Raw genomic sequence first — 19197 nt, 5'->3', positions numbered from 1 at the left:
AAAATGTATATAGCAGTTAGATTCCATGAATTATTCTTATGTAAACTGACCTCTGACTCATCAATTTGAGGGTTCTTTCTATTTTTTATTATATTTTTATTACTTAAAACAATTTTCAAATTTAATTATACTTTGATCATGGTCTTCCTCTCCCCTAGGTCCTTCCTAGCCACCCAACTTGAAGTTCATTCTCAAAAAAAAAAAAAAAAAAAAAGCAAAAACCCAATACAACAACAAATTTTCCCCAAACCAAGAAAACAACATAAATAGAAAACAAAACAAAACAAAAGAACAAAAACTATAACCAAATAGAAGTCCACACACAGATAATCCTGTAGAAGCCATTATATACTGACCGTGATGCATGTCCTGGAGTGGTTGTTGCTCTGTTGGAGAAAACATGTTTTCCCACCCCTAACTGGTGTAAATGACAGTTAGGTTGATAACCTTTACCCTAGTGGCTAGATTCTCATTCACTGAATCATCTATTCATTCATTTTGAATATAACAAAATAAAATAGAAGAGAATTAAACAAAAACTATGATATCAAAGTTTGATAGGAAAGACCAACAAAAGGGAAAGAATCTAAGAGAAGGCAGAAGAATCAGAAACCCACTCAATCACACACTCAGAGGAATCCAATAAAAACAACAAACTGTATTCCATCTGTCTGTCTATAAATATAGATGACCTTGTGCAGAGCCATACAGGCCATGTGCATGCTACTTCAATCTCTATGAGTTTACATGAGCTTTGCTCATGTTGACTTAGAGGCCCCTGTTTACTTGTCCTCCACCCTCTCTTACACTGGCTCTTACACTCTTTCTGCCTCCTCTTTCACGGGGTTCCCTGAGCTCTGAGGGGAAGGATGTGATGGAATCAACCCTTTTAATGCTGAGTGTTCCAAGGTCTCAGCATAATGTCTTGATGTGGGTATCAATATTCCCATCTGCTGCAGGAGGATGCTTCTCTGATGATGGCTGAATAAGGCACTGGTCTATGAGTATAACAGAATATCATTAGGAGTTGTTTGATAACTATCTTTGTTGTTTTTAAGACCAGAATTATGGTGGGGATTTAGCTCAGTGGTAGAGCACTTGCCTAGCAAGTTTGGTCCTCAGCTCTGAAAAAGGAAAAAAAAAAAGACCAGAATTATTTAGTTTACCCTACCCAGTCTCAGGTTATTGTTCACCTAGGCAGTGCTGGGTAAGGCTTCCATCTCGTGGTGTGGGCCTTAAGTTAAATCAGTTGTAGATTACTCCCACAAGCTTTCGGACACCACTGTTCTAGCATATCTTGCAGACAGTACACTATATTAGATCAAAGCATCTGTGGCTGGCTGAGTGTTATGTTTCTTCTTTGGTAGCATACAAAGTATCTTCCTGTACACTAGAACACAGGGGTAGAGGCTCTATGTAGGCACCAAGTCAACATTTCCATGTCCCAAGAGTTGTGTGGGTATTGTCTTCAGCAATGGGGCCTTGCTATCAGTTTGTGGAAAGCAACCTATATATATAGTCTTGAAAGCAGCCTGGGTTGTTTGGAGATTCCCAGGGTGCCCCTTTGGCCAGCAACTCAGTTATATATAACCCAATGCCAGTACTTGAAGCTTCTTTGATAACAAGAGGTGGCCAGTTGGGACTCTGTATCTCCCATTACTTGGCAATTTCATTTAGATTGCCTTCATATATGTATATATTTTAGGAAGTTTCTACTGTATTAAGTTTCCATACTACCCCTCAAATTCCCCTAATTTTAGCTGTCTCTCCATGTGTTCCCTCTTACAACCTCCTCTGCTCCTTCCCCTTTTGATCTTCATGCTCCAGCACCTACCCTCTATTGTAAATAGAGCAGCAATGAAAATAGTTGAGCAAGTATCTTTGGGGTAGGATGAAACATCCTTTGGGGATATGCCAAAGAGTCATATAGCTGTCTCTTAAGGTAGATTGATTCCTATCTTCCTGAGGAACTGCCTCCACAGTGGCTATATGAGTTTTCACTTCCACCAACAATGTATGAGTATTTACTCCACATCTTCACCTTGTTTAGACTATCTTACAACTACATCTTCAACTTATTTAGACTATCTTAGCTACTCTGATAGAAGACAAAATCTCAAAGTAGTTTTGATTTGCATTTCCTTGATGGCTAAAGATGTTAAACATTTCTTTCTTTCTTTCTTTCTTTCTTTCTTTCTTTCTTTCTTTCTTTCTTTCTTTCTTTCTTTCTTTCTTTCTTTCTTTCTTTTGGAGCTGAGGATCAAACCCAGGGCCTTCTGCTTGCTAGGCAAGTGCTCTACCACTGAGCTAAATCCCCAACTCATTTTTATCTTTTTGTTTGTTTGTTTTTCAAGACAGGGTTTCTCTGTGTTGCTTTGCACCTTTCCTGGAACTCACTTTGTAGCCCAGGATGGCCTCGAACTCACAGAGATCCGCCTGCCTCTGCCTCCCGAGTGCTGGGATTAAAGGTGTGCGCCACCACCACCCAGTGAAGTGTTTCTCAGATCATTTGAGTTTCCCCCCAGTTTCAAGATGTATTACAGATACAGTAATGAAAACAACATAGTGCTGGCACAAGAACAGACATGTTTGTTGATCAATGGAATAGAATCAAAGACCCAGACATATATTCACACACCTATAGACACCTGATTTTTATAAAGAGGCTATAAATATACACTGGAACAAAAAATGATAACATTTTTGACAACTGGTCCTGGTCAAACTGGATATTAACATGTAGAAGAATGCAAATAGATCCATACTTATCACCCTGCACAAAACTGAAGTCCAAATAGATCTACGACCTCAACATAAAACCAGACGCACTGAACCTGACAGAAGAGAAAGCAAGGACTAGCCTTGAACACATTGACACAGAAAAGACTTTCTGAACAGAATACCAATAATGCAGGCACTAAGAACAACAATCAATAAATAGGACCTCATGAAACTGAGAAGTTTCTGCACAGCAAAGAACACCATTATTTGGACAAAGGGGCAGCCTATAGAATGGGTAAATATTTATACCAACTACACATCTGATAGAGGGCTAATATCAAAAATATACAAAGAGCTTAAGAAACTAGATATCAAGAAAACAAATAACCCAATTAAAATGGGGTACAGATCTAAACAGAACTCTCAAAAGAGTTTCTCTCCATTTTTAAATTAGCCTTAGATGTTTTTAAATTAAATTGTCCATATTCTTAGCCAATAGATAATCATCTGTAAATAACACCCGTACATGCAGTAGGGGATATGGCTTTTAAGGGAACCCTGCTGGATGAGCCTGTAATGAAAATAATTCCAACTGAAGTCATCTGCTTCTTAAGATGCACTTTTGCATAATGTTTCTCCTACTAAGTAAATCTTCCTGATGGGACCCAAACTACACAACAGCATTAAGAGGGGAATTTTTTTACTTGGGACTGTCTGTCAGTACAATCCAGTCCCTTCCCATCTGATCACACACTTTATGCTGACTGAAAAGTGTCATAGGACATTGCACAGCCTTCCATATGCCCCAATAAGCCACTCTCGGAAAACAGATACACTTTATACATTCTATACCAAAATTAAAGTCAGGGCAAAACATCAGGAATTTAGGTAGGATGTGTTCCTACAGATATAACATGTTTAATGAGAATGTTAGTGGACAAGTTGTGAGCCATAAAATCCTTTCAGAGAAGCTTTGAGATGGGTGGGGCAGGGCTGATGACCAACTCGATGCCTACCCCATCTTGATACGTTGCTAGAAAACACCAAGTTCAGCTTCATACAGAAGAGAAAGGACAGATAGCTCAAAGTGCTAAAGATGAAAGTAATGTTGTAGGGAAGGCAATCACCATGTCCACAAAGGAGAACCCACTCCTGATTTGAGTGAGCAAGTGGAGTCATGGCCCCTGGCTGACTCTTAAATATGACAGTAAATGCTATCAGCTTTGATTTCTTATAAGCTTATGAACAGATTTTTTTTTAAACTGGAATTTCACATGTGGTCCTGGGAAGCAGGAAGCAAACCCACACATGCTTTGAACAATATCCTTCTACAAACCTGTAGAGTATCTATGATAATTCTCTTTTTCTCCTGTGTTATTTTGAGGCCTATACTCTGCAATGGGTGAGGAAAGCATTAGTCCTGTGATTTCATATAGAGACAAATGCTCATGTACATGTTATGTACCTATTTGGTACCATCATGCCTGAGTTTCTCTAACATGCTATGACCATCACACCCGGGGCCTCTTTGATATTGTCAAGCTGTTTCATGAAGTATATAGTCCATCACTCAGATCCTGACACACCAAGCCATGTTTTACACATCCCCCACCAAGATTGTGGTAGACATAGTCATAGCAGCCTTACACAAGCCTTACACAAGCTTCACATCTGTAGCCCCAGTCATGGAATTCTGAGCACATCTCAACATGCTCCTCTGCAATGACATGTTTTGAGTCTTACCAATGTTGCAAATTATACAGATGAAAGAAAACATCTCCCTTTGTTCTCTTTTGCATGAATTTCTTCCTCATTATAAATACCATCTTTCACACATTTACTTGCCAATAATACTTATCCTGTTATGAATTCCATTTTTTTATTGTTCATTATTGCTGTTTGTGACAAGCATTGATATTGATTGTGTATCTATTTTTCAGGACACTCACATGCCATTATATGTATAGGCAGATATATATTTCTTTTCTCATATTGTCTGATTTAAATTTCATTGTAGGTTTTTACAATCCATACAAGGAATCCCTTAGTTTAATACCATAGCAAAATGCTGTAGACTGGGCAGCACAAGCAACAGGTCTCTATATTCTCATTACTCCAGAAGGTGACATCTAAGATCAAGGTGTCATCATCCTTGGCTTCTGGTAATGACTCTTACTCTAGCTTTCAGATGGCCACCTTCTTACACCCTCACATGGTAAAGTGAGTAAGTAGGAGCAACCACATGTGTCTTTTTCTAACCAGTCCTTTCTGGGGGCCTCCTCACCCAAACCTAACCATTTCTCCAAAGCCCTATTGTAGTTGGAGACCTTCTCTCCAGCCCCCACCAAGCCCTGTTAGTCTGACAGCCCACTTATAAAATAAACACACAGACGCTTATATTATTTAAACTGTTTGGCCACTAGCTCAGGCCTCCCATTGTCTAGTTCTTACTCTTATATTCAGTCCATTTCTATTAATCTATACTTTGCCATGTGACTTGTGGCTTACTGGTACCTTACATTTTCCTTGTCCCGGCGGCCTCTGGCAGCGTCCCCTTCTGCCTTCCTGTTCTCCCAATTTTCCTCTCTGTTAGTCCTGCCTATACTTCCTGCCTGGTCAATATCAGTGTTTTTTATTTACCAATCAATCATCCACAACAGCCCATCTCCAAACATCTCACTGAATATCAGGACACCAGCATTGGGATCTGGAGTAGAAGGAGGCATTTCAGTTGGCAGCAAGCTCCTGGACAAAGAAGTACCACACCTGAAGAGCACTGCAGATGCATGTTCCTGCAGAAATGTCTGTGTAGTTTCATCTGTTGCCAGTACATACGTGCATACATACATACATACATACATACATACATACATACATACATACATACATACTTTCATATTTCTAAGGGAACCACAGCTGATCATTGCAACCATGTGAGACAAATAGTACAGATGAACATTAAGGAGGTAATTTTACCTCTAGTCCTATTCCATGGACAACTAAAAGATTAGAAGCAAATGTTCAGAAACCTCAGCACTATGAAACTGCAGAATCATTGCCTACTTTATTCACATCTATAAATCTCAAGGGCAAGTGGTCATGGAATGCTTTTAATTGATATATTGACCTCCCCTTTTATGGAAGTGACTATGTAACACCCCTAAAACAATAAATTACCTGGCAGAAACAGGCATCAATCAAAGCTGCACCACTGTCTGCTCAGGCCACAGGTGGAACTGCTATCAGTTTCTATAATTAAAGTGAAAAGCAAAATGAACCCCCAGCTGCCTCTTTTTCCTCAATTCAGAAAGTATCTGCAGACTCAGCTCAGATAGAACACAGAGGGTCACCATGTTCCTGACATGTCAGTTTACAGGACTGGCTTTCTCTCTTGTTGCTGGTGTTGGAGAGCTTCCTGGTTGTCTCTAAGATGATGTACCATTGCATTTTCTGGAGGAGCTTTGTAAGATAACTGACACCAGGTCCAGGATGATCAAGGGAGGCATGAAAACCTCAGACAAAATTTAGAGAGCACCTAGACAAAGAGGATGAAATAAGATGATAATGCTTTAATATAGTACTACTACATTCAAAGAGGAATGGGAAATATCCAGGGGGAATAATTATTGAAATTTGCCACAGAGGGGAAAAAAGGGGGGCATTAGCTTTTTCTTTCGCCAACTGAGTCCAATGTAACACCTCAACATGATGTGTTTTACTGTACATTTTATTTGTTCGCCATGAGTTACTGTTTTTAGAAAATTGATTTTAAAACTACTGATTACTGAATTTGGGGGTCCTCCTCAATTTCCTGTTTTCTCCCAGTTGGCTGTACCTCCTACTAGGCCTGAAACAATGTGAAGAAGTGGCTATTTACATGCTATATCTCAGATCATTGGTGAACCCTTTTTATGCTCTTTCTCCTACAAGCCTCAGAAAAATACTACAATTATTATGATACCATCTTATCTCACCAGGAAATTTAGACTCACATGGATTAAGGAAACTGTCAAAGACCTATGCGGTATTTTTTTCTCATAGTCTGATCTCCCAGGGTCTTTCCTGCTAAATACCCTTTTAAACTTGATCCCTAGAGGATGGAAACAACCTCACATTAGGCTCCTAAACATAGCAGAGGAGGGACTGTTCTCTGGAACCCTAGACAAGCTGTCTTGTCTTGGACCATGATCCTGCTTTCTCATGTTCACCCCATGATTTAGGAAAACAACTTTGTCACCTCACACATTGCTCTTCAGAAGCCAAACCAGGTTCAACCTGTCAGCATCTACGCTCTTCCAGCTTTTAACATAGTATTGACCACTCTACACAGCACCAGGGAATCTATACCTGTTTATAAGTGAAGAGCTGAAATTTAATAGTATTTTATTTACAAGAATAATCTGCAGCTAGATAAGCCTCAAGGGCACTCAATCAGCAACCACATTCTCATTTATTTCACTCTTATTTGCAAAGACAAAAAACATCAACTGGTTACCTGAGGGTAGAGGTGAAAAAAGTCTTTTAATAATCATTTTTTGGTAACTCTAGCATTTTGTAACATTTCAAAACCAGCATAGTCAGTGGAGTCTCAGTGGGTAAGAGTAATTGCTGAGAAAGCATAAGGACTTGAGTTCAAATCTTCAGCAGTCATATAAAATATTAGTCTCTGTGACATATTTGCCTGTAACTCCAGTCCTGGGGGTGGGGGCAGAGACAGAAAGATTGTTGGGTCTTTCTGGATGCAAGCTTAACTCTAGGTTTGTCCATCCATGAAATGCTGTCTCTTTACTCCCTGCTTTCCCAGGGCCTTGCACATCACTGCTTATTTCCTTATTTAGTTACTGTGTGTATGTATGCACTTAGTGATAACTTAAGTTTCTCTCTCTCTCTCTCTCTCTCTCTCTCTCTCTCTCTCGATAGATAGATAGATAGATAGATGATAGATAGGTAGACAGACAGACATATCAGAAAAACTAATTCTCTAGAGAGTAATACATTTAGTTTTGACACATGCATATGTTCAAGGCACATTCTTGGATCTGATTCATGATGAGGTAATTTTTAATGTGGTGAAACTGGTTCTGACACTCATCTTGGTACTGTCCCTAGATGTCAGATTTTAAGAACAGATTCATGGACCAAAGAGATGACTCAGTAGATAAGAGTGCAGATTGCTTTCGTAGAGAACTTCAGTTTGATTCCTAGCACACATCAGGAAGCTCTCAGCTGCCTGTAACTACAGTTCCCAGTGGATGGGAAGCTGTGGCTTCAGCAGGCAACCACATGTGCATGTATCCACACAGATACACAAAATTTAAAAATATTAAAATACATATTTAATAAACAAGTTCATTTGCATTTCTGCTGACATTGGTCCAACTCCATCAACATCGAGCCAGGCTTACTCTGGCTGAATCACAGCCATAACAGCTTCTTCTCCTGGTGGTCACTGGTCACTTGATTTCCCTAGAACATAAGAACAGGATTACTTTCTGAGCATCTGATTGCTGCTGCTGCTTCCTTAACATTGTAATGTGACCCACAATATAGCCCAGGCTGGCTTCGAACTTTCTGCCCTCCTGCTTCAGCTTGCTAGGGTGATGGATGTGTGCCACCACATTCAGCTATAGCCCCGGTTCTTTGAAGGGAAAGGCTTGCCAGCCAGCAGCCTTTTTTCAAGTGACTACTATCTTGCACCCTCCATTTGGTTATTAATCTCAATGCAGAACAGTGGCTTTTGTCTTTTTCAAATGGGGGTCTGCCTTCTGCAGACGACTGCCAGTTGCAAAGCTCTCATTCAGTGGTGTGCCCCCAAACATCTTATTTGTCTTGATATTTCTTTCACAGAAATACATATGACAGATAAGGAGTCACTGGAGGATGCGCTAGCTTTGTGTCAGACAGATATTAAAACAATAAACTATGCTGCTCTGGGATTCCAGCACACACAAAGCCAGAGAACAAGGCTGAGATGAGATGTTTCTGAAAAGTGGTGAGGCAGTTGTGCTGGGGAAATTCCCTGGAAACACCCAAGCCTGTGATAGCATTGAGAGAATGCTCTTTTTAAGGCTCCTGTTTGCTTAAGAGGATCAACCACCTGGTGCAGCTCCTATGTTCAGCCCCTTGATAATGCCCACCCGTTCTCCAGCCCCAACAGGGGCAACAGAGAAATCCTTCAGTAGTTTGAGAAGTTTATTTTTTAAGTACTGTTCTCCACTTTCTCTGCTTCCCGAAGTTACTGTGAATTTAAAAATAGTAAGGGACTGGGGAGTATTTTCCAGTCAGATCTCTGCCCATACACTTTCTAGAGGTGAAAGCTTCAAAACAAGCTTGGTTCCTGAAGGACAACAGAAGGTGGGGTGATGTCACAGAGTAGGTGTACAATCCTAGTGGACTCAGATTTGCATATTGAACCCTAAGGCCCCCAGGTCTGCAGACCTACAGATGAGCAGCTAAGGACTGGAAAAAGGGCATTTGTTCATTTCAAGTGTTGGAAGAGAGATTCCGGGGGCTCCCTGCATGGATATTCTGATCATAGAGACATAGAAGATTCCTTTCCCCTCATCAAAAGCAAATTTCCCTACCCAGGTCAAAGATAACAAAAGGAGGATGAACTTGCCTTCTGTGGAAAGAAAAGAGACCTGGGAGAGTTCATATTCACCCAAGAAGTTAAACATTTGCTTTACTGCTAAGGGAACTTTCCTTAAATCTTGTTATCAGCTACAGATAAAAGCCATCTCAGGCCAATCTAGGGCTACCCAGAGAATTTGAGTGCAGTGGCAAAGAAATTCAGTGTTAGGCCCAAATACCCCAGCTGCATGCATACATTACAGCTATCTCCTTGGGTTTTGTTTACATGTAATGTGGGCTTTTGATACCCAATTTCTTCCTGTGTGAAAACAAGAAAGAGATGGGAAGATCGCTCAGTGGTAAAGTGTGGTAAATGGTAAAGCCATGAAAGACTGAGATCTGAGCTTAGGCCCCAAAGCACACATAAGAAAAGCTGGACATATCGGCACATACTGTGATCTCAAATCTGGAGAGAGGGATATTCAGAAAACTTGCTGGACACCCTGGTTGGATGTGGCATTGAATAGTTCCAAGCCAGTGAGTGATCCTGTCTCACAAAAACAAAACATCTATGGAATGACACCTGAGGGTTCCCTGGGCTCTGCATGCTCCACCCCAGCCCCCCATACAGCAATCACTTCTAACCACACAGTGCTAGTTTCCACTAACACATCCTGGTTACCATCACTGGCTTCACAAAATTCTCCCAGCACTTCCCCACAACACAAAGCAAAGATCAGGGTTGTAGGGCAGTATGATGTGCTTGTGTGGTAGCCATAATGTGACCGACTGTCTTTGCTATGTAAATTATCTTGGATACTTACTTAAACGTGGGCATTAAAAGAAATGGCAATGTAAGTTCTTTCCAGACTTCTGGAGTCATAACAACTACTCAAAAAATGGACTGGCTTCTCACAGAAGCTAATTGGGAAGATTTTATTTGTGTACTGACTGGACAACTGGACAGTTTCCAAATGGCCCTCCTTCAGTCTGTTTATAAGAGGGCCTTGGGATTCCAGCTCTTAAATCAGGCATGTGATTAGCAGGTACAGATGGCACCTGTCCTACAGGTTGTATGGGATGTTGATCAAAGACTCAGATTCAGTTTTTGTTTTTGTGGGGATTTTGGTTTGTTTGCTTTTGTTTTGTCTAAAGCTAAATGCTGACCTGGAAAGGCAGATGGCCTCAAACCCTGACAGACAGAACAGCTCTCCTCACAGTGATCGCTGGATGGGAAATAAACAAACGCGTTTGCATCTCATACCTGTCTTGTGAGTCAGTGCCAGCCCCCCTCTGAGGACCTCAAACTCAAGAGCTGTAGCAGCCCCAGAGAACTATGGGAAATCCAGCCCAGCATAAGGCAGCTAATTTATCTCACTTCCCTGCTTCCTACCTTGAGAGGCAATCCATCGAGCTCACTGTTCCAGCCAGCTGTTAGATAGATCATGAATGATTTAACAATTGAACCTTTACTGTATATATATATATATATATGCACTCGATAAAGTCATTATTTATATAAACTATTTGGTTTCTTTTTTTTCCTCCTGCCTTCCTGGGGAGAAAAAAAAAAAAACTAAGTTGACATTGGTACTGATTTTGTCAAACTCAGAGATTATGGTAAATGGTTCCATCTAAATTAAAATAGATTCCAGCTTCTATTCTCTCTCCAACAACAGAAAGCACTTTTGCAAATGTTGGCTACAGTACTGCCAAGTTAAACACTCCAAGATGGAGATTCATTTCCATTTTGTTGAATGAATGTTTCCAAAATCTTGCCTGGGGGAGGTCTGTCAATACCTGTGAGTCAGAGAGATCACAAGGACCTCTTCCACAGAAAGTGTGAGACTGCATACCCAGGGGCCTGGAAGCACCCACTGCACATCTGCCAGATTAACCCTGCCTTTTGTAGCACAAGAGAGAAACCAGCAAGGTTCTACAGGAAGTGGGAACTGTGTGGTGCTGAGTGAGACCAAAGCTGCTTTCTTGCTCAGCCCCACACAGATAAATGATTTGAGAATATTTCTGGGCATGGGTAACAAGTATGGGTTTTTGTTCTGCCTTTGAAAATTAACTGTTTTGGGTGAAGAGATCTTTCTGCTTGGGGAACACCAACCCTGTGATCCAGAACAAATCCCTGTGTGTTCACTGTGCCTGGTTTTCTGTATGGTTTTCTTCTGGTTCATCCATTTATGGACAAGCAGGAGATTTATTTCAAACCAAGCTGTGGATAAAATGGTATGTGACAAAGGAATTAATAAATTGATTACATATAAAACAATAAATACAGCACCCCAAAGTGGAAGGTTAGTTTTATATCCAAATAGTCCCAACTTCTGAAATGAGTTTTGGTGGATGTGGGTGTGTATGCACCTGTGTGTGCACGCAGGTGGAGGAAAGAAGTGGAATTGAGTATTTTCTTCTATCTTTCTCCACCTCATTTTTTGAGACAGATTTTCTCAGCCTAGAGCTCACAGATTTGGCTAGGCTGGTAGGCCAGTGAGTGAGCCACAGTGATCTGTCTGTGTCTACCTCCCAAATGTTGGGATTAAAGTCTTGTGTAACCATATGGCTTTTAATATAGGTTCTTGGGATTGAACTCAGTTCTCATTGCTTTCAGGATTATCATTTTACAGTAAGCCATCTTCCAAGCCCTGAAATATGTTTCCTACTCCAATTTTCTAAATTCAAAAGTTGTAGCAGAATTGAATCACCATGAACTTAACGTAACTAGGTTTGTGTACATCTGAGGCCTGTACTAACATGGTTCTAATGTAACCCTAGTTGCTATTTGCATATCTCTATGTGTTGGACAGTTTAGTTATTTAATCCTGGCTTATATCCAGATGTGTAGATAAACCCTAGTAGAAAAGGGAAATAGGCTGCCCTTGGATTTTTATCCATATAAATCTGTGGCCATCTCTGTGAACTGCACCTAATTAGTGAAAGAGCACTGAAGCTTTCATGGACGTCTTGAAATCTCAGAATAGAAACACATAAGGGCAATGATGGCATAGTCCCTCTCCCAACAAGGAGTATACTGAGATCTCCAGGAAGTCTATCAAAGGAGTGCCCTGTAGATTTTCAGCCAATCCATGATGGATTGAGGTTGGCTGTATCAGATGAACTAGAAACACAGCAGAGGACACTCGAGCTTGTGTAGGCAATAGGAGGGAAGCCATGTTGGGCTATCTGCAAAGAAAGAAAGAGAAAGCACAGTAGCAACTGGATGGGGGATGCCCAGGGAATGAATGAAAAGATAAGACTTTGGAGGCTGCAGAGCTGCTCTAGACTCCAAATCTACCCCCCCACACACACATACACACACACACACACACACACACACAAAGAAAAAAGAAAAAAAAAAGAAAAAGAAAAAGAAAAATAGCAATAGTCCAGATTCATATGGTTTTTCAAAGAGCTAATGGGCTAATCTGTGCATCTGGCAATTAGCAAGTGTCAATAAACACTCGCTGCTATCATGCAGTTGAACCTCTTCCATCTGATAATGGAGTCTCACAGGCTAGAATTCTGCCAACTGTGATCACATCATTGCTAGGATTACACCAGTTATCTCTGTCCAGGCATTAGACAAGTGAGATCCAGGATCTCTTAGCACTAGCATCATGAGTAAATGAGGCTTTGTCCTTCGAGTGAGCCACCTGCTTAAGCAGCATCTTAAGACTTCCAGGTTCAAAGTTAGGATCAGCCATTCAGTTTTCTCTGTAGCTGAAGTGCTGCAGAATTCTGCTTATCTAACAGTATAATTAGAATATTTCAGTGATCTTCTTCTGTCAGATCATTTTGTCCATGTTAGGGACATGGTAGTCCCAGAAATATAGCACTCAGGACAGTCCACTGAAGAGCTACAGAAGGATGTGTCAGTCAAAGTGGCAGTAAGAAAATCAAATGAGAGAGGAAACATAACTGTGGTGGAATATGGTGGTATCAGCATAAAGGGACAAGATGTGAAATGATGTGAGAAAATGAAGCCCAGCTACAGACCAAAATTTGCCTCATGGAGTCTTCATTAATCTTTATAGACTAAACAGAAGGAAAAGAATCTGCCAGAGCCACTCAGGGGCAGTAGCCACATCAAGCAGGAGAAAATGAGACATCTCAGTCACTCTTCAAAGTTTAGCTGAGGTAAAGACTTAGACCAATACATTTTGCCTTGACAGTCAAGCCGGTATGGTGTCACTGTCTTCTCCCTCCCCATCTCCCTTCAAGACCACACATCTCTCTCCAAGTTCAAACTCTTGCCAGTTCTTACAAACACATCCTAATCAGACCTATAACAGCCTTAGAAACTTCTGGCTAATTTGGATTTGACTAAAACTTTTGTACCATGACTGTTATGTAAAGAGATTCAATTATGGAACGCAGTGTTTTGTGAGTAACTACCGCCCATAAAAAGTTAATTAATCAGGGCTGTGTCAATTTCCTGGTGCCGTGTCAATTTGCTGCAAGGTAATTAATCACTAATCACCCACCAGCCAGCCAGCCTAGGGACAATCCACCAGCCATTTATTGTGTCTCCCCCCCCCCACTCCCCCAGTAAATGGCCAGCACAGCCAGCAAGAAACACATCTTGCCTTTCACAATATTTTTATCGACACTTCCGGATGCTGTAGTAGAATGCAGCAACAAGCCTCTGCAGGTCAGTGGAATATGAATATTAAAGAAAGAAACGAGTGGAGATTTATAGGGCATTGCATTTCTGTTATGTCAGTTTTGAGATTAAACCAAGCAAATGAACAGTGAAAAATTACTCTTCCATGTGGAGAATGGTGATTAGAGTTGTACATTAATTAGAATTTTTTTTGTTTTCTCATTCAATGCATTTCAAATGAGGATGTCCTATAAGGAACCAGTTTGTCCAAAACATAGATTTATTCACTTCTAAGCAGCAGCATTTAACATCATTTATTCTGAACAAGAGTGGATCCCAAATGTAGGTCTCAGATATAACTACTTGTGAGTAGAAGCACCAGAAATTCTACAAATTAAGGGTCTGTTTGGGATCTTTTTATAAATGACAGAAAGAACGATTCACATTTCCCCCCAAGCCCTAAAATCACTGGATTAAAAGAAGACCTTTCTATTTTCACCTAGAACTTAATACACCCTGCCATATTACATTTGCCACTGAGTGCCGATTAAAGAGGATGATTTAGTCATGTGTGAACCCTGTGTCCCAAACCAGATTGGTGGACTTTCATTTTCAATTCATTTTGAAAACAGAAGTTAATATTTTTGACCATTTGGAAAAAAAAATCAGATTTTGGATCTCTCAGAGAGAGTTTACTGCACAATGCCCTGCCTCTCAGGAGCTAGGTTGCCCATTTATGGTGCCCCAGTGTGTTTGTTAACTACTACTTCATATCATAATTTATAGTGTGACACATGAAACGTTGAGTCCCTGCCACAGAGGAACCCAATAAGACCCTGAACCTGCTGTCAAAGGCACATTTGCACCCCCAAATTCAAGCATTTGAATGTTTCTTAGCATGCATTACCTGCAGAATAATTCAACCACGTATTAGCATATGCACTTGGGTTTGTGTTTTCATATTTTCAAAGAATGGGGAAACAAGGAAGGCTTTGGGATGCAAAGGGGTAGAAGGTACAAGACAAAGAACCAACCCTGATGGCAACACCTTTACCAGGGCATCTGGCAATCTCATACAAATTCAACCCAACACACAAATGCAAAGAATAATTGCCCATTAAAGCGGGCTGTATACTTTTATGGCTGTGTGGCAGAATCCACCCCCCTGTCGGGGTATGCATCTGCTATTCTTCTGTCTCTCTTGAGCTCTAAAACTTTAATATGCAGTTTATAACCCTCAAGTATTTTCCACTGGCTTTGTTACTTCTCTGGGGATTTCCAGGCTGGTGAAATGATCTCATTTGTGTTTATTTTCAAAGGTAAGCACCATGTTCGTAAACGAGATGGGGAGGGAGGAGGCGCTAGTCACTGTAAATACATGAACATGGAGCTCATTGAAGGTGGGGGCTTTGTCTTTGAGGGAGATATGGGCAGGAAGCAGTAGACACTTTGCTAAATGCCTTGTTTGGCTGGTTGATGCACTCAAATGTCTTCCATTTAAAACCCTTGATTTGCCTTGATGCTTGAATCTTATAGAGTGCCTCTTGATCCTTCCCTTAAGCTTCAGTTCCATTGAGTTACCACCATGTGGGAAGATTCCTTATTCCCAAGGGAAAGGTGACACCCTCACCCTCAATGCACCTGCTCTCATATTCATCTCTCTAACTAAAGGGCTTTGGCAGAGGCTGAGTGAGGCTGGGAATGGATATGGACACCTAGGGGATTTTTGATCCTGCCCTGTGCTTTTCTGGTGTTCCATCATAGCTTATAAGCTAAATCCAATTTTGTTTTGTTGACATCTGACTTTCCAAACTTTGATTCATGGTGCAAGGTTTGAGAGGGTATGTATGAGTTTTCCCTCCCTCATCTTCTCCACCCAGGAGGGGATCCAAAACTGAATCCTGCATCCACAAATCAACTTGAATACCACCATTGTACTTAGTGGTGGTTTTATTTACGTGTTTAATAACTTCAAGGTATCTATCAGGGATAGGAGAGCCAACTCAAGAGTTATGGTTCCAAAGATGCCTATACGTTGGCATCTTTTTGTTTTTCTAACATTATTATTTATTGTTTGTTTTAAGATCTCACTACATAGCTCAGGCCGACCTCAATGTTTGTAAGTCTCCTGCCTCAGCACTGTAAGTGCTGGGATTACAGGTAGGAACTCCTAGACCTAGCTTATATAGAAAGATTAGTGAAGGTGACATTTATGTATTTTATTTTAATGCCAGCTTACTCAATTACATAAATGAAGAGGGTTTGTGCTTTTTTGTTTGGCACTACATTGCACTTACTAAACATTTATTATCTACTTAATGGATGCAACTCAAACCAAAATGTACATAGATGATAAAATACTTTTAACTCAACAAGATAAGTATTGCATCATAAAGGAAATGAGTCCTTAAGAAATACCCCCCCCCCATATTGAAGAATAAGTTCATTGGCTTGTGTTTAATCTGTGCCCGGGTTATCTGCCCAGGTAATTGCTTCAAATATACATTTGACCACATAACAGCATTTATGAACCCTCATCCAGTATGCAAGTAAGAAAATTTCCATTTTTTCCAACCTATTAGTATAAAAGAGCTGTGATGAAAAAGATGTGTTCTTCGCCCTTGAAACTGACCATGTGACTTTATGACAGATGACAGCTGTGCTGTCACCAGCATCTGTGGGAGAAAAACAGTTGAGACAGGAAGAAACACAGGCAGTGACTCCAGAAGTCTTAGCATATGGACACGGATGGGCATTAACATGCTTGTGTCACAGAATGGCTGTGCTCAGGAAGAGCTGTTGCTGGGCAGGAAGGCCATTGTTTATGGGCTATCTGGATGGAATGACCTAAGTAGCATGTGATAGGTACTACCTGTCTAGGAAAGTTTACAAAGAACAAGCAACATTTCATGTGTAGGGGCAGTGGGAAAGTGTGTGTACACCTGTGGGTAAACTCAGGTCCCAATCCTCCTGAAGTGCCAGCCACCTCTTTATTTTCAGGCAGGGTCACTCATGGTCTGGGACTAAAGAGACAGTTAGGTACCAAAAGGATGACCAAGGCTGGAGTTGAGTTCAGTTAGGTGCTTCTCCAAACCAAGGAGCAGGCAGATGGAGAACCCTGCCCTAATGGAGCTTGCTTTCTAGCACCAGGCAAGAGTGCTTCTCTCTTCATACAATCCAAGTTACTTGATTTAGATGCAGGAGGCCTGTCTGCAGGAGGAAATTTTATGTGTGTGTGTGTGGGGGGGGGGTGTACAAAGGAAAGATAAAAATGGAGAAAAGAAGGAATGAAAGAAAGGAGAAGGTGGATATAAAAACTGAAGGAAATAAGGAGAGGAGGAAGGAAAGAGGAGTAGAGGGAGGCAGAAGAAATGGAGGAGGGAAGGGAAGGAAGAGGCAGAAGGAGAGAATGAAGGATGGGGAGTCCAAACACCATCCTCCTCCCCTTCCTACTTTCCTCAGTCCTATTCTAGCTGGCTCCTCCCTTTTTCCTACCTACCTGACTTACCCTTGTTCATTCAGGACTTCACAAGAGGGTATCTGGAGTGGGACAAGGTGGTGCACACCTGTCCTTCTAGCACTTTGGAGGCAGAGACAAGGGTATCACTGTGAGGTGAAGACCAGCTTATTCTACATAGTGAGTTCCAAGCCATATAGAGCTTTGTAGAGAAACCCTGTCACAAAAGAAAGACCAGAGAGAATGAGGAAGGGGGAGAAGGGGGAGGGAGAAAAGGAAAAAAAAAAAAGGAAGAAGCCAAGGGACATTAACTCCACAATAGAGGACATCAAAAAGCATCCACCCAGGGCACAACACTTTCTACATGAGGACTATAGCCCAAAGCAAGATCACTAGAGACTCTGACTTGCTCATGGGCACTTAGCCTCCCTGGTGACAATGTTGGAACTAGATGTCGCTCTGTGTCCCCTTCACTGGGAAAAGATTGTGCTAACAAGCTTTGCTTGGAAGAGTCCAGAGTCTCATCTCAGTGTCTATAAGCACTTATCCCAACCAAGAAAATCAGAGTCTCAGAATAGAGGCCTGGCTCTCCACACTGAGCAGTGCCTTCTCTCTTCACTCCAATGACAAGCTTCTGCTTCACATGGCACCTCATCTACACAAGTAAATCCTCCAAGCAGGCTCATCACCCAAGAGAGCTGGTCTCCCTCCTGTGGCTTCATAGAGGGGTCTAATAAATAAGTCAGCATAATTACTGAGTGTCTTCATACAGCAAGCCAGCTGCTCAACCAGACTGTACATTTTTCACTTTCCTTAGTTTGAAAATGAAAAACATTCTATGAACATTTTTATTTGAATCATCGTGAGATAGAATCAGGATGGAAGCATTCCCAAACATCTCCCTGGTCCTGAAGCAAGCCTCTCTTATGCTGAATAGCCCTAGGCTTGGATGAGCTCAGCATTTCCTACTTTGCCCAGCAAGTCATGAGCACCCACATACCCCATTCTTCCCAAAGAAGTAGTTACCAGACTTCCCTGTCTTCTAGTAAAGGCATATGTGCACTGATGCTTAGGGGCTTGTGAGATGCTGATAAACCATTGAGGACACAAAGCAGTTTTCACATTTACAGCACACATCTGCAAGAATGCCTCAATTAAAAGTTCCTGGCAAACACTGGGGATGCTGCTCAAGGGAAGGGCACTTGCCTAGCTAGAATGTCTAAAGTCCTGCATTCCACCCCCAACAATTTCCCTGCAAAGAAAGTTAAATTTGTGACATGCCAGGTATGGATATAAAAGGAATGTAAGACTATAAATGAAAGTAAATGGGGGGAAATTATAAGAAAAAATAATAAACTCTTAATTCTATGCAGTTTGGCCTCAAAGATAACTACCAGCATGTAAAAAAATGTGTGTATATGTGTAGATACACAAATATGTGAATATGTGCACGTACACAAATGGGAGCATATACACACATATGCATATGTATATATGTATTGGATATATCCAAAATCATGCCTATACAAACATGTTTTTCAAAAGGTGATGAGGTTTCCCAGACATGTACCCAGATAGATGTATATACATACTCACATGTATGCATATACAGCGGCTGAAGCATTTCTCATAAGGATTCAAATTTACTCTTCTATACCTTAGGTTTTTGTGGGCAGCTTTTTCCCCGTTCTCAGGAATTCTCTGTAAATGTCTCATTTCTCACATCGTCAGAAACTACAGTCGTACCCACGCCATGCTCATATTTGTTTCCAGTCTTGCGGCACTGTTCTCTGCCCTTTGAATCTTACTGTAGGAGGCTAGACCCCCATAAACAGGA

The 19197-nt window shown here is 41.1% G+C and overlaps 1 protein-coding gene across 16 annotated transcripts in view; it reads left to right on the top strand.

Moving 5' to 3' along the window:
• Rbfox1 (RNA binding fox-1 homolog 1) overlaps nucleotides 1-19197 on the top strand; it is a 1681994-nt gene that overhangs the window by 1607032 nt on the left and 55765 nt on the right. The window lies entirely within an intron of this gene.

This window comes from Onychomys torridus, chromosome 8, assembly GCF_903995425.1.
Source record: "Onychomys torridus chromosome 8, mOncTor1.1, whole genome shotgun sequence".
Classification (NCBI taxonomy): Eukaryota; Metazoa; Chordata; class Mammalia; order Rodentia; family Cricetidae; genus Onychomys; species Onychomys torridus.
This window is presented reverse-complemented; position numbering and strand designations above follow the sequence as displayed.